Source organism: Muntiacus reevesi, chromosome 18 (assembly GCF_963930625.1).
Source record: "Muntiacus reevesi chromosome 18, mMunRee1.1, whole genome shotgun sequence".
NCBI lineage: Eukaryota > Metazoa > Chordata > Mammalia > Artiodactyla > Cervidae > Muntiacus > Muntiacus reevesi.
Window position 1 is genome coordinate 15,966,155 of NC_089266.1, and position 15,588 is coordinate 15,981,742.

Here is a 15,588-nt window from a genome sequence, read left to right on the forward strand (position 1 = left end):
CCAAGTCTTCAAAGAACATGAAAAATCAAAGAAACACAACACCACTAAAGGAACACAATAAATTTTCAGTAGCCAATCCTAAAGAAATGAACATCTCTGATCTACCCAATAAGATTTCAAAATAGTTGTTTTAAGGAAGCTTAGTAAGCTATAAGAAAACACAGAAAGATAAGTCAATGACATCAGGAAAATAATACAAAAGCAAAACAAGAGGTTTAATAGTGATAGATATTATGAAAAAGAACCAAACAGAAAATCTGGACCTGATGAATACAATGAACAAAATGAAAAAATATAATAGATCAGCAGAATCCTGATCAAGCAGAAGAGAGAACCTATGAAGTATTAATAGAAGATAGGTCATTTGAAATTACCCAGTTAAGGGAGAAAAAAGAATAAAGAAGAATGAAGAAAGCCTACATGAACTATGAGATACCACTAAAAAAAAAACAATCTGTGCAATACTGGAGCCCCATAAGTAGAGAGGGAAAAAGGGGTAGAAAGCTCATTTCAAGAAATGAAGACTGAGAGGTTCCCAAATCTGGGGAGAGATTTGGACATTCAATTTCATTCATGAACCCCCATCCCCTCCAATTTCTAAACCAAATCAATATTCTCAAAATGTAATGAAAAGACTGTCTAAAATCAAAGACAGAGAAACTCTGGGAATAGAATATATAGCATAGTGACTATATTTGACAGTATTGGATAGATGATATACATAAAAGTTGCTAAGAGAGTAGATCTTAAAAGTTCTCACCAGGACTTCCCTGGTCCAGTGTTTAAGAATCCACCTGCCAATTCAGGGGATACAGGTTCGATCTCGGATCAGGAACATTTCACATGCCATGAGGCAACTAAGCCCATGCACCACAACTGCTGAAGCCCACACTCCACAGCGAGAAGTCACCACAATGAGAAGCCCACACACAGCAATTAGAGAGTAGTCCCCACTCGCTGCAACTAGAGAAACCCCACATGCAGCAACAAAGATCCAGCACAGGCAAAAATAAATAAATAAAAATTTTTTAACAATTAAAAAAAAGTTCTCACCAAAAAAAATTATGTGAGGTGATGGGATTTTGCAATATGTAAGTGTATCAAATTGTTACATGTCAAATAAATATCAGCGAAGTTGAAAAAGAAAAGAATATCCTATTGCCAATTGACTATGGAAGAAAAAAAACTGATCTGAGGTACCTTGACTTCCTCTTGCTGTGAATCAACAAGTAAATAAAGGGATGACTTTACTGGTTGAAGTGATGGATCCTGACCATCAGAGGGAAACTAAGTTGCTACTCTACACTGCGAGGATATAGATAAATGCAGGCAGAATCTAAAACACCTGTGATTAAAGTTAATTAAAAATCAAACAACCCAATACAATAATGGCCCTTGTTCTTCAGGAATAATATTTAGGATCACCCACCAGGCAAAGGAGGTGGGAGCAGCCAGGGTGCTTGGTGAGGGAAAAAGTAATATGAAATGGTAGTGAGAGAAGAAAGATACAAATACCAGTTACAATCACATGATCAGGTATTAAAGGATTGCACAATAATGAAGATTTCTATATTATTTTGATGCAAATAAATTTGCAACTACTTTATTCAATTATTTTCCTTTTATCTCCGCCCCTGTTCCCCCACCTCCTACAAAAGATTTGCTAAAGTAGTTAGTCTTACATATCATTGTTTAAGTTATAGAATGCCAAGGAGGAATGTGACTCAACTAGAACATAAATGAATATAACCTAGAGATGGATGAAATGACAGCTAAGATTTTGTAAGATTTTCAGAGAAGAGGGTTAGCACAATTTTGCTTATATGAGAAATGGTTATTATAAGAAGAGTTAGAAGAGATATATATGGATGATAGATTTTTATCAAATCATAGTAGCTTAGGTAAAATTACAGTCTATGAATTTCCTTCCCTACAGAGTTCTGATAGTAAAAGAAAATTCTGCATAAGATTTGGGAGGCACAAGTGAAGCAGCCGTTACTACACTCTAAAGGGCAGTGTAGGGCTCCAGGTGCCATTACAGCTCATGATGTTGCTGTTGATCTCCTGGCTCACTTTGTTGGCATGAGTTGGAAGTTGGGCCTACAGATATTCTGGCTTTTGCCCCATCTCCTTTAAATTTTCCTAGTCTTGGGCTAGGCACATGTGTTTCTACATGGAGAAGAATGCTGGTTTCTTTCACAGGTCATTCATATTCTTAGTGGTGGGGAAAGTAGGATAGACAGACATAGATTACAGTTTGTCCTCAGAGGTTCTAGTTTGATTTTGTTCTCCCCAACTCTTTCAATCTAATTTTTTTTTCTGAATGCTGGCCTTGCTGACTATGGTGATTTCAGGACTTCAGGCCCACCATCAGAAGCAGAGACAACAGTTTTCATAGACTTCACCATCTCTCACAATTGCATGAAACATAATTTTTATAATAAATGCTTTATTCCATGTCACTCACAGTGATTCTGCTTTCTTAATCAAGTCCTAACTAATACAATCACCATAAATTCTATGAAAATAAAATAAAGAAAATGCTTTTTATGTTTTTGTATAATTATCATTTCAAAAAATCTAAAACTACATATACTTGTCCAAGTGTATAAAGTCAATAAAATATTTAAATATTGTCTTAGTAATAAGCCTGCATAACAAAATAATATTAAGTAAGTGGAACTGCTGATAACCAACCTAATATCTTTTGGGGGGGGGCGGTGAGGAGAGTGTGTACAAAGCCAAAAAAAAAAAAAAAAAACCAAGAGTATGTGGAACTTCATGCAAGATAAAGTACATGCTGTTATCAGCTAAAATGTGAACAGACCAATAAAATATTAAATAAGGGAATTATATCAAAGTGAGGAGCTAGGATTCATAATTGAATGGTATAAAATTGGGTAGTGTCAGCCAAATAATTTTTAATTGGACTTCTTACCTTGGAGAGACTTCACACCCTTCAGCAATCTACTGAGATGAATTTTTCCAGCAGCTATAAGAAAAGCCATAATTCATGTAATGATGAAACTAACATGAAATCACAAAAATTGTATGAACTAAATAATTTCAGAAATAACATTTTAATGATTTGTCTCTAATTTTTATGCTATTTTATCTAATACAAAGAAGTTAGAGAATAGAGATTTTTCTCATTGTGACAAGACTTTCTATCCAAATACCTGAGGGAGTCTACTCACTGAAGCATGAGCAGAGCTTTCCTTCCTTTTCGGTTTCTGCTTCCTATCTTCTTCTCGCTCTCTCTCTCTTTCTCTTTTTTACCACTGATCTCCTGTTTTTCTCTTTCTTTTCCCTTCTTATCATATAAGCAAATTAGTGGCTTGAGGGGGTAACAACATGACTAGCTGCTAAGGTCAACCTTTGTCTGAAGGGTTACTTAATTTCCAATATAAAGTCTAAACAATAATGACAACGTTGCTGTATTACTTAGAACTCAAATTTCTTTAATTTTTTTTTCTTTTGCACTTTTAAAAGAAAATAAACAGAAATGGAGGTGGAAATTTTCACACAGACCTAAAGACACAAAAATATGAGATTCCTAGAAGGCCTCTGCAACACTCTATGATGGCTCACCATCAATTGTCAGTGTTTCCAGCAGCTTCTCTTTTTCCTTATCTGTGAGCTCAATCCCCAGGTTTCCCAGTATACTTTTCAGGTCACTAGAATCAACCTTCTCTCCTTTCAAAAGAGGGAATGGTAGACATGAACTTTAGGTATCATGGTATTGCCTCAAAGTCATAAATATCTTCTACATAGGTTGATGATATTCCAATTTTAAGATGAAAAGTAAAAAGAAGATATTCTTAAACATAGAATCATTGGGCATATCTTGCAGTATTTATAAAATGCCATATATAATACAAATTAATGAGAGTTTTTCCATATGTTGGAAAAGACAACTTTCAGAATAAACTGATCAGCGAATTAAGACAACTTAGATTTTTAAATATATAATCATACTTCAAAAATAGTTAATTGTTATGGTGAAAATTGCTTGCTGATTTTGGTGAATACATTATCTTGATCATTTCAAAGCTTTACTCTGCCATTTTGTATATATTTCTAGATTATGCCTATTTAAACGTTTCTGAAGTAAAGCATATTTTTGGCATAAACAACAGATTCCAAATTGCAATATAGACTTGTGGAAGTGTGAGTTGCTCAATTGTGTCTGACTCTCTGGGACCCCATGGACTGTAACCCACCAGGCTCCTCTGTCCATGGAATTCTTCAGCTAAGAATACAAGAGTAGGTAACCATTCCCTTCTCCAGGAGATCTTCCCAGTCCAGGGATTGAACCTGGGTCTTCTGAATTGCAAGCAGATTCTTTATCATCTGAGCCACCCAGATAGCCCACAGGCTTAGAAGCATGTACGTATTTCATAGTAAACATTAGAAAGAAATACTACTGAAAAACAAAATTTAATACCAAGGACTAAAATCGTAGATTTACAACAATTCTAACTTACCTTTAAATTTTTTCACTTTATTCATCAATGTTTCTAGAGAAATCTTCTTATCAACTGTAGGAGAAGATCAAAGTCACACTGAGATAAAAAGGACTCATAAAATATTGTGAAAGGCGTTACGGGAAACCATAAGTTCTCATTTGTTCTGGGCCAGGCACTATCCTAAGTGCCAAATGTATATTTACTGAATAATATATTCTATGCTACTATTTTACCTAATTTTTGTCACCTTCATGAGGACTAGAAAGAAAATCTCAACATAAAAGTCACATCAATAATATGAATTTTACTTACAGTTCTGTAATATTTCAAACCCATATATATTAGTGATGGAAAGAAATTCAGAAGTACCATTATCTAAAGAGCCTGTCTTTTTATATTCCAAATGTGGAAGACTGTCTGTTAATGACTATAATATGGGTAGAGAACATAAAGACATACAAACAGAGTGCAATATTTTCATGTTGATTTTGGTAACTGGCTGCTTACATGCTGTATCCACATTTACAGCTTCTTGATTACTGTCAGGATAGATTACCATTCCTAAGGTTCCTTTTCCTAGGACATTTTTTGCCAACAGTGTTTATGCCTAAACTCTCCCACTATCTAGCCATAATACCCGAAAACTTGCTTACCATCAACAGGGAGATTCTGTGTCAGATCCTTAAGCTCCTCATCTGTAAGCCTGATTCCCATATTGTCCAGTATAGTACTCAAGCTGTTGACACTGACTTTCTTACCTAAGAAAAGAGACAGTCCCTGAAGAAAATTACATAACTCCCCAAACTTAAATCTTTTGGAGACACATACCATGTTATGAATTTCATGAACACTATATGTTAGTGCTCACAAAGATGGCATATAATTTCAGGGAGGTCATAAATTCTTTAAAGCCTACTCACAGACTCCCCTTTGTATATGTGGGCATGCATGCTCAGTTGCTTCAGTTGTGTCTGACTCTTTGCGATCCCATGGACTATAGCCTGCATGCTCCTCTGTCCATGGGATTCTCCAGGCAAAAATCCCCTGTCGTGCCCTCCTCCAGGGGATCTTCCCAACCCAGGGATGGAACTCAAGTTTCTTACGTCTCCTGCATTGGGAGGTATATTCTTTACCACTAGCGCCACCTGGGGAGCACCCTCCCCTTTCATATCTACTAGGGTTAAGAATGCTTATTTTAAAATGTGGGGGGAAAAAAAAACCTCAACAATTTTGGTAAAGAGACTAAGGACTTTATGCCTATAAAGAAAATCAACTATGAAATTAGAATTAGGGTTACTACCTTGAGACTTGTCTTGGGGACCAGCCCAAATAATACAAAGTTTCAAATAGCATTGAATAAATGCTAAGAGAATTCTAGCTCTGGAGGCAAACATTCTTTACTTCTGAGCACCATGATTTGATGATTCAGCTCTTAGTTTAGTATTTTACTGTGGCTGATTAAAATCCCTGAATAACCATTAATCTTTTCTGCTATTTTTTCTATGCAAATGTGAAATTAAATTTCTTTTCTTGAAAAGTTTGGAAAAATCTTCAAAAAGTTGAAGACTTTCTAGATATAAAGTAGAAGATCAGCTGCTAAACTGAAGCTAGATCTTCAATGGGAGCATAAATTTGCAATCAGTATATATGAGAGATGGAAGCCCTCACTAATTTAATATCTTGGAAACTATAATTATGAGGATCCCCTATTTGTCTTCATTCTCATTACGCTTCTCAATTGCCTTTAAGAGACTTCACAGCTTCTAGCAATCTGTTTTGAAAGACCTTGTTATCATCTGTAAGAAAAGGCAGAATTTAAGTCACAGAGAAAAGTGCATAATCACTAGAATACTCTCAGGGAAAACTGGCTTTTCAGGATTTTTAGCAAAAATTTCTATCGTAAAAAAAATTTTAGAGAAAACTGGGGATGTTTAGCACAACAGGCACTCTACAAGGAGCACATCCCTTCTCCCCAGTCCCGCCTTTATTCACGTGTAAACTATTAACCCTTTTCTTCCATCCACAAATGCTAGATTAATCACTTTTTTCTCTTGATAAGATGATTCATCAAAATACAGATCTTGTTTCCCATGAGTCATCATAATTAGGATGTTGCTTCCCAATCTAAAAGTAAAATTGCATGTATAGGGATTCACTTCAGGTATAAATGGACACAAAAATATTTTTTTGAGATTGACTTTCTATTTTCTGAAGCTTAGGAAACAGAAGGATTTTAGAGGGTCTCACAAAGAGAGGAGCTAAAAGCTCTATTTGATTATACTGATATTTGTAATGTTTACCATCAAATGACAGAATTTTTACCAATTCCTTGTATTATCTATTTTTGAGCTCAATCCCCATGTTTTCCAGGACAGTTTTCACATCATTGATATCAACTTTTCCTCCTTAATAGAAAATATTAAAATAACAGCACACATGGGATATAAGTACAATCAAATGATTGCAAATAATGAAACTAATTTATGATGCCAGTACAGTATGAGTATGGGCTGGGGGAGTAACAGTCACTGAGCTCTGACCAAGTACACAGAGATAACGTTACTCACAGAAACACAATTTGTTCTCTAAGGCTGATACGAGAGGGCACTCTTAATGGTGGCCATGAAAACATGCCTTTAGGACTTCCAACTACAGAGAACATAATTGACCAAGGGCCCCGGCTGCTGCTTTGGAATTCATCCCTGTCTTTGTACTAAGGCCATGTCTCCAACAGGTTTCTCTTAACCAGTGATTGAATGCTGCACTCAGGGAGGCCTATTCCTGGGGGATAGGGAATGGCTGACTTTGGCCACAGGATTCCTTGAAGACTTTGCCAGACCTTCCTTAGATTGCATGGCAATATAGGGTACTTCCACTCAACTTTTTCTTCCTTCCTCTCCTTTGGTGTCACATTTGCATTACAGTCTGAGAGCCTCTAGGCTTTTTAGGTAATCTCCCTATTTCTCTTACATAGGCTTTCCCTCTAATAATGTCCATGAATGTTTAATTCTGCCTTGGCTTTTGCTTTCTTGGGGGGCCTGTACTAACACATGCAAAAGGACAATGACAATAAATGGATATTATATCCCTCTTGTCAATTAGCAAACTGTATATGGTTTATCCTAACAATTCTATCAATATGTACAACCTATCACCTTTCCTTTGGAAAGTTACCAGGGTCTTTTCTAAAGATCCATTTCACTTTTTATTATAGATTTTGGCTGTCTCAAAGTAAGAGAAATGAAGTGTATAGTGGAAAATACGTTAGAAAATACTCCTGGACATAAAAACACTAAATAGAAGCTAAATGACAGAATTATCATAGTTAATTAAGGCCTGAAGAAAATGCAATTACTATAAAAACTAGGATGCTAGGTTTATATTGACTTCTCCCTCACCTGTAACAGCTTTGACTCCATCCATCACCTTAGCCAGATCAATTTTTCCATGAGCTATAAGGAAAAGGGCCAATTGAGACATGTAATCAATGTCAAGAGCTCAGAAGAACATAGAAATGTTCTTCTATGGATGAACATCTTCTATGGAAGAACATAGAAATGTTCTTCTATGGATGTTCTTCTATGGATGGATACTTACTGATGGGAAATTTCAGATAAATTCCATTGATACCAAAATCGTACCCAGACTTCTATTAAATCTCTGGATTTCAAGGGTTTCGCCGATTTCTCTGTTTTTTAAATTTATTTATTTTAATTGGAGGCTTATTACTTTACAATACTGTAGTGGTTTTTGCCATACATCGACATGGATCAGCCACAGGCGCATGTGTTCCCCATCCAGAACCCCCCTCCCACCTCCCTCCTCATCCCATCCCCCAGGGTCACTCCAGTGCACCAGCCCTGAGCACCCTGTCTCACGCATCGAACCTGGACTGGCGATCTCTATATTTTTAAAAAGATGTATACTGGAGTTTGCACAAGGGAAAAGGTACATTTTCCAGTGTTTTTGGACCATTGATGTTGGTCAGCTGTTTGGTAAAACTTACTTCAGGTCTGCTGTCAGCTATTTGTGTCATAACTCAGACAGCAGCACAAGTGCAAGCTAGGTTGTTAAATGAATGCCTCCCTGGGACATGCAGTGCCTGAGAGAGTTAAAATATAAGCCTTCAAGGGGTTATAAGTTCAGGAATGATATGGACCAACTTGCATTTTATTTTTTCTTTAACTTGAATTACTTTACTACAAATTACATTTATATTGAAACAGAGATAGAAGTGGTATCATCAAGGTTTCCCTGGTGGCTCAGTGGTAAAGAGTCCACCTGCCAATACAGGAGACACAGGTTCGATCCCTGACCCAGGAAGATCCCACATGCCACGGAACAACTAAGCCCATGTGCCCTAATTATTGAGCCTGTGTTCTAGAGCCCAGGAGCCACAATTACTGAGCCCACATGCTGCAACTACTAAAGCCCATGTGCCCTAGAGCGTGTGCTCTGCAACAAGACAAGCCACTGCAATGAGAAGCACGCATACCACAACTAGAGAGTAGCCCCTGCTATCAGCAACTAGAGAAAAGCCCATGCAACAGTGAAGATCCAGCACACCCAAATATAAAATAAATAAAATTATTTTTTAAAATGATGTCATCAATATGGCAACTAAGATAGGTTAACCCCAGCTTCAGTTCCCCTCACAAGACCAACTTGCAAATATACACAGACAAGACACTTTTGTGAAAATCCCAGAATACATTGGTGAGGCTGAAGTACCTCCCTGGACCACAAAGATCAAGAATTACTACATTAGAAGGGTGAAAGGATTAACTGCATTCTGACCTCGTTGCTCCTCTCCTAGGCTGGCACAGAACTATGCCGAGGGCCGCCAGTGCTTATGGTTTCTCCAGCAGGAAGAAAAGAGTCCAAGGTGGAAATCTAGCTCCCCCATTATTGTGGTTTGCTTGCTGGGAGGCCCATGTGGGTCTTGTCTCACAGGTATTGTGGGGAGAATCTGTGGGACTTAATCACTGGAGATCAGATTGAGCTGAAAAAGGGTAACAGGGCTTATAGCAACCAGAACTCAGATCTTGGCAGACTGTGTTTCTCTTAGCAGTGGTGCCCAAGAAAATACCCTAGCAGAGGCTTTGCCCATCTGCAGAGCCAGGCTGGTTGGACTCTCTGGATAGGGAACTCAGTGAACAATTCTGCCAAGCTATTCTGCCACTCTATTCAGGCAGGGAAGCTAATTATTAATAGAAGTCCTAACTATTGTTGAATATAGCCCCCAATTTCCCCAACCAAGAAGCCTAACTAGAGCACCCAGGAAGCTGAGTCCCCATCCTATGTTCCCACTCATAGTAGCACTTGAGCAGAGAACCCAGCCAGTGTCTCTACCCATCTTCAGAGCCCAGTTAGTAGCACCATCTAACCAGAGAGCTCAGGGCAAATTCTGTATGTTTGTATGTCAATAAGCCATGCTGACCCTTACCCAGTCTGCTGCAACCTTACCCAGTCAGGGAGGCAAATTCATGGCCCCCACCTACTGTTGAGTATATCCCTCAGTCCTGCCAAACCAAAAAGCCTACGGAGAGCTTCTGGGAGGCTGTAGACCACCCTACAGCCCTGCCTGCAGCAGTGCCCAAGCAGAAAGCCCAACAGCGGCTCTGCCCCTTGCAGAGCTGAACTGGTGACACTGGCCAGGAAGATTGATGAGCAGTCCTACCTGGTTTGAGCACCCAGTCAATGAGTTGTACCAGTGATGGAACCTGCCTACAGCCCCAGATCCAGGATGGGAAGCAAATTCAAAGTCCTGAATAGGGCTGTATCTAGCTTCTGGACCCATCTGACCAGGAAGCATAGTAAGAACACCAAGGAAATTGCACAGTCCAATCTAAAGACTGGCTTAAAATGTCACCTGAGTGTAGCCAAAAAATTGGACAATTTAAGAGAAATGGATAAATTCCTAGAAACATACAACCTACCAAGATAGAAACATGAAGAAACAGAAAATCTGAACAGACTAAAACAAGAAAGGATACTGAGTCAGGAATTAAAATCCTCCCAAGAAAAGCTCTAGACCAGTGGTTTCCCTGGCAAATTTGACCAAACATTAAAAAAAAGTATTAACACCAATCCTTCTCAAAATCTTATAAAAAATAGAGATGGAAACATTCCAAAACTCATTTTATGAGGTTAACATTGCCATAATACAAAAGCTAGATAAGGGTACTACAAGAAGAGAAAACTACAGGCTAACGTACCTAATGAATACAGATACAAAATATTTCAAAGGAATTCCAACAAACCAAATTCAACACTAAAGGAATTATGTAACATGATCAAGTGGCATTCATCCCTCATATGCAAGGTTGGTTCAACATATGCAAGTCAATAAACACAACATTAACAGAATAAGAAATAAAAATCACATTATTGTTTCAACAGATGCAGAGAAAGTATTTCACAAAATTCAGCACCCATTCATATTAGAAACTGTCAATAAACTGGGTATAGAAGGAACTTAATATAATAAAGGTTATATATGACAAGCCCATAGTTAAATAAAATTCAGTGGTGAAAGATTGCAAGTTTTTCCTCTAAGATCAGGAATAAGACAAGGGTGGCCACTCTCATCAGTTCTATTCAATCGGTACTGAAAGTCTTAGGCAGAGCAATTAGACAAGGAAAAAAAATAAAAGGCATCAGAATCAGAAAGGAAAAGGTTGTCTCTATGAATAATTATATATATATTATATATAACATATATAATATATATAAAATCCTGAAGACTCTGCTAAAAATGTTAGATTTTTATAAACAAATTCACTAAAGATGCAGGATACAAAAATCAACATATGAAAAGCAGTAGTGTCCCTATACACTAACAATGAATTATTGGACAAAGAAATAAAGAAGACAACCCCACTGATAACAGCAACACAAACATTAAAATACTTAGGAATAAATTTAGAAAAGACAGAAATCAATGGAGACATCATGCATTCATGGATTAGAAGAATTAATAATGTCAAAATTTCCAAACTACCCAAAGTCATCTAGAGAGTCAATGCAATCTCTATCAAAGTTCCAATGTCATTTTACAGATGCAGAAAACAAAATCCTAAAATTCATTTGGAACCACAAAAGATTGTCAATAGCTAAAACATCCTGAGAAAGAAGAACAAAACTGGAGGCATCACATGTCCTGATTTCCAGCTATGTAACAAAGCTATAATAATCAAAACAGTATTGCACTGGCATAGAAACACATGCTTAGACCAAATCAAAGATCAAGAGCCTAGACATAAACGCATGTAAATATATATGGCCAACTAATATTTGACAAAGGAACAAAGAATACTCAATGGATAAAAGACAGTCCCTCTATTAATAAACAGTGCTGGGAAAACTGGATAGTCACATGGAAAAGAACAAAATTAGACCTCATATCACTCACAAAATTAAGCTCAAAATAGAATACAGATGTAAATAAATGTATGACCTGAAACCATAAAACTCCCAAGGAAAACACAGAGAAAAATCTCATCAATATTGGCAATAATTTTAAAGATAAGACCCTTAAAGCCTGAGAAACAGCATAAAAATAAGTAAGTGGAATTATCTCAAACTAAAAATCTTCTGCAACACAAATGAAACAATCAACAAAGCAAGAAGGCAACCTATGAAATGGAAGAAAATATTTACAAACCATATGCCTGATGAGGTTAATAATCAAAATATATAAGGAACTAATTAGCCTTGATAGCAAAGAAATCAAATAATATATTTAAAAGTGGGTAAAGGACCTGGACAGACATTTTTTCCCAAGGGAGATATTCATATGGATAACAGGTACATGAAAAGGTGCTCACTATCACTAATCATCAGAGAAATGCATATCAAAACCACAATGAGATGTCACTTCACACCTGTTAGAGTGGCCATCATGAAGAAGAGCTAACAAATACTGATGAGGATGTGGAAAAAAAGAACACTTGTACATTGTTAGTGAAAGTGTAAATTGGTGCAGCCACTACAGAAAAGAATATGGATGTTTCTCAAATAATGAAAAATAAAACTATGATATTATATTATCCAGCAATTGCACTTGTGGATATATATTTGAATGAAAAAAAAATCATATTGAAGAAACTTCTGTATTCCCATGTTCACTATAGCATAATTTACAATAGCAAAGATACGGAAAACAATCTAAGCACCCATCAAGAAATGAATGGGTAAAGAAAAATACACACACACACATATACATAATGGGTTATTATTTAGCAATAAAAATTTAAAAATTGCCATTTGCAACGACATAGATGGACTTTGAGAGCATTATGCTAAGTAAAATAAGTCAGACAGAAAAGGCTAAACACTTAAGATCTTGCTTATATGTGGAATCTAAAAAAATAGTTCATAGAAACAGAGAACAGATTGGTGGTTACCAGCAGTAGGGGTTGGGGAAATGGATGAAAGTGGTCAAAAGGTATAAACTTTCAGTTAAAAGATAAATAATTTCTGGGGATATAATGTACAGCATGATGACTACAGTTAACAATACTGTGTTATATACTTAAAAAGTTCCTAAGTAGATCTTAAGAGTTGTTATAGGTGATATATGTTAACTAAGCTTGTTGTGGTAATCATTTTGCAATACACATGTACACAAAATCATTATATTTATTAATTTTTTTTGAATTTAGCATTTTATCTAGCAAAATTTAAATTATAACTACTCAGTAGTTCCTAGAACAAAGAATAAGCTGTTCTTCAGTGACAATTTTCTGACGAAATGAAGAGACACAACGTGACGTGTCTTCCCATTTAACTTTCAAGGCACAAAGAGGATAATCTTTGCTGAATCAGCTTGATTTCAATCATAATGCTCTTGAGCTGCATGGACAGGGCAGCCTGGTGCTCTCAGAGACAGGTCCACAGGTGCAGCTGACAGTCCAGAGAGGAGCACCCACTCAGAAGGATGCCGAGCAGCTTCCAGAGGGGGAGGTTCGGGCTCTGCTGGGCGCCGAGCTAGATGGGGGTCTGGGGAGGTTGCAATCATGTGCTGGGAAGAGCTGATTTGAGAGGATGAAACTGACAATTTAGAGGAAAACACCAATCCTGACACGACAGCAGGTGAGTGTCTTAAGTCCAAATGTTAGAGACACCCACTTCAGTATAGCTACCTAGGCCTATATAAATTCCTTTCTTCCTACATCAGTTTAGGCTATCTTTTGTAAACCGCAGTGTCTGAAAGAACACTGTTAAAATAAAAGGTGTAGAAGACTTGGGACAGTCATGAGGAGACAGTGGGCAGAGTTAACCCCAAGGAAGAAGCCCAGCTCTATCAACAACTGTCCAGATCTGAGAAGACTGAAGGTGGCCTCATTTGAGTGGCAAACAGTAATGTTTAAATTTCAAAAATTATTTATCCTGCTTCCTAATATTATTTAAACCACACAGTTTCATGAGGCAGGGTAAACTTGAAATCAGTGAAATAGTAATGATCTTTCAAAACTGAGCAGCTGAACTGCACAGGTTAGATTAAATCAAACTTAATAAAAAGCACTTTATGCTATTAGTGTCCATACTCATCTTTAACATGAATTGGTTTTTCAAAAGGGGGATGACGTAGGGATGTTGAAAACAAAGTGAGACCAGATTTGCATTCATCTCATTCTGTTCAGTTTCCATAATGGAAGGATGGATCCATTATCATTTCTTCACCAGTTTTCTTTGTTGCTGGCATCTTGCAAATTCTGTCCTCCACGATGAGGAAGGAACACTTTGCTGGGTGGCACCGCTCTGCTACTGGAGATGCTAGGTTTGAGTTGTATTTTGATAAAATCTGGCGAATATCTTCTGGAATCATAGTAACTTCTGGAGGTGTAGGTGTTTTTTAAGTAGATTCTGGTAAGAAGAAATTGTAGGAGAAGAGGGATCTGCAAAATTCTCAAAGCACTCATCTGAATTTGAAACTAATGATGTACTTTCGTTTCTATGTCATTCGATGAACTGTTTGTGGATACCATGGCTGTGCTGCTCTTTGTAGAAGGGACTTTCAAACCAGGAGCGCAGAATGTAAGTGCCAAGGGAAAATGTGTGTGCTCAGCATCATTTTTTCCCAACGGCTGGGTTATGAGGCCAGGAGTGGCAAAGACATTATCACTGGGCACTGGTTCTGTTTCTATGGTCTCACTGTTAGTTTTCACATTTTTAAGTCCAATTGTGTAATCGTCATTTAGACACATAGTATATTCAGAGATACCAAAGTGTTCTAATTTAGGAGTTATACACTCAAAGTCATCCATCTTTAGTGCACATTTTGGAGTTTTCACTAGTGAGTATTTGGAAAATGGAGTTAAAATTTTTGGCTCTTCCTTCTTGTTGCTTGGGGAGGGTTTGGTAGAACTTGGGATACGATGTACCGCTCAAGTCCAAAATCAAAAAGTTGTGGACTACGCGGTGACTTCTCAGAAACAGAAGTGCTTGCAGCAGCAGAATCCAACAAATCATCTTTCACGTCAGGCTTCTCAGGACGTTCACATTCACTGGACTCTGGTTTAGAGTCAGTGACTTCTTGCACATCCACTGAATTTTTCTTGGCACGTGGAGTATATCCATAACTTCTGGAAAAACTCTTTTATTTTCATGATATCCACTGAATTCTTTTTCTTCAATATTTTTGTTGCTTTTATGAAACCAATGTTTTCTTGACTTTCCAAGTTTGCTTTATAAAGAAGAATATTGACATCATTCTTTAGAATTCGTACTTCTGAGTTAAGGTCATGTAGAACTCTCATTGGACAATCTTCAAAGTCACTGTTCTCTCCATCCAGGGCTCACTGCAGCCTGGCCAACTCGCTGTCCAGGGTGACTGCCAGAGACTGCAGTTTCCCGCGAAAGCCTCGGATCGGATCCATAGGAGAGGCCAGCTCCCCGCCTCAGAGCCCGCAGCCGTTTGATCCCGGCGCCTGAAGCGCCATTGGTTCTTGTAGCTGCGAACGGCCTTTCTCAAAATCATTATATTTAAACTTACAGAATGCTATATGTCAACTATATCTCAATAAAATTGGAATAAGAAATAGATAAAAATCAATGTATAGATACAAAATACACAGAACATCTACATTTCATCCTTAACCAATCTCTTATTCTT

General features: G+C 37.3%; 1 pseudogene; it reads right to left on the reverse strand.

Moving 5' to 3' along the window:
- Positions 1–13,913: 13,913 nt before the first annotated feature.
- Positions 13,914–15,352, reverse strand: LOC136150246 (spindle and kinetochore-associated protein 3-like; annotated as a pseudogene).
- Positions 15,353–15,588: the final 236 nt, after the last annotated feature.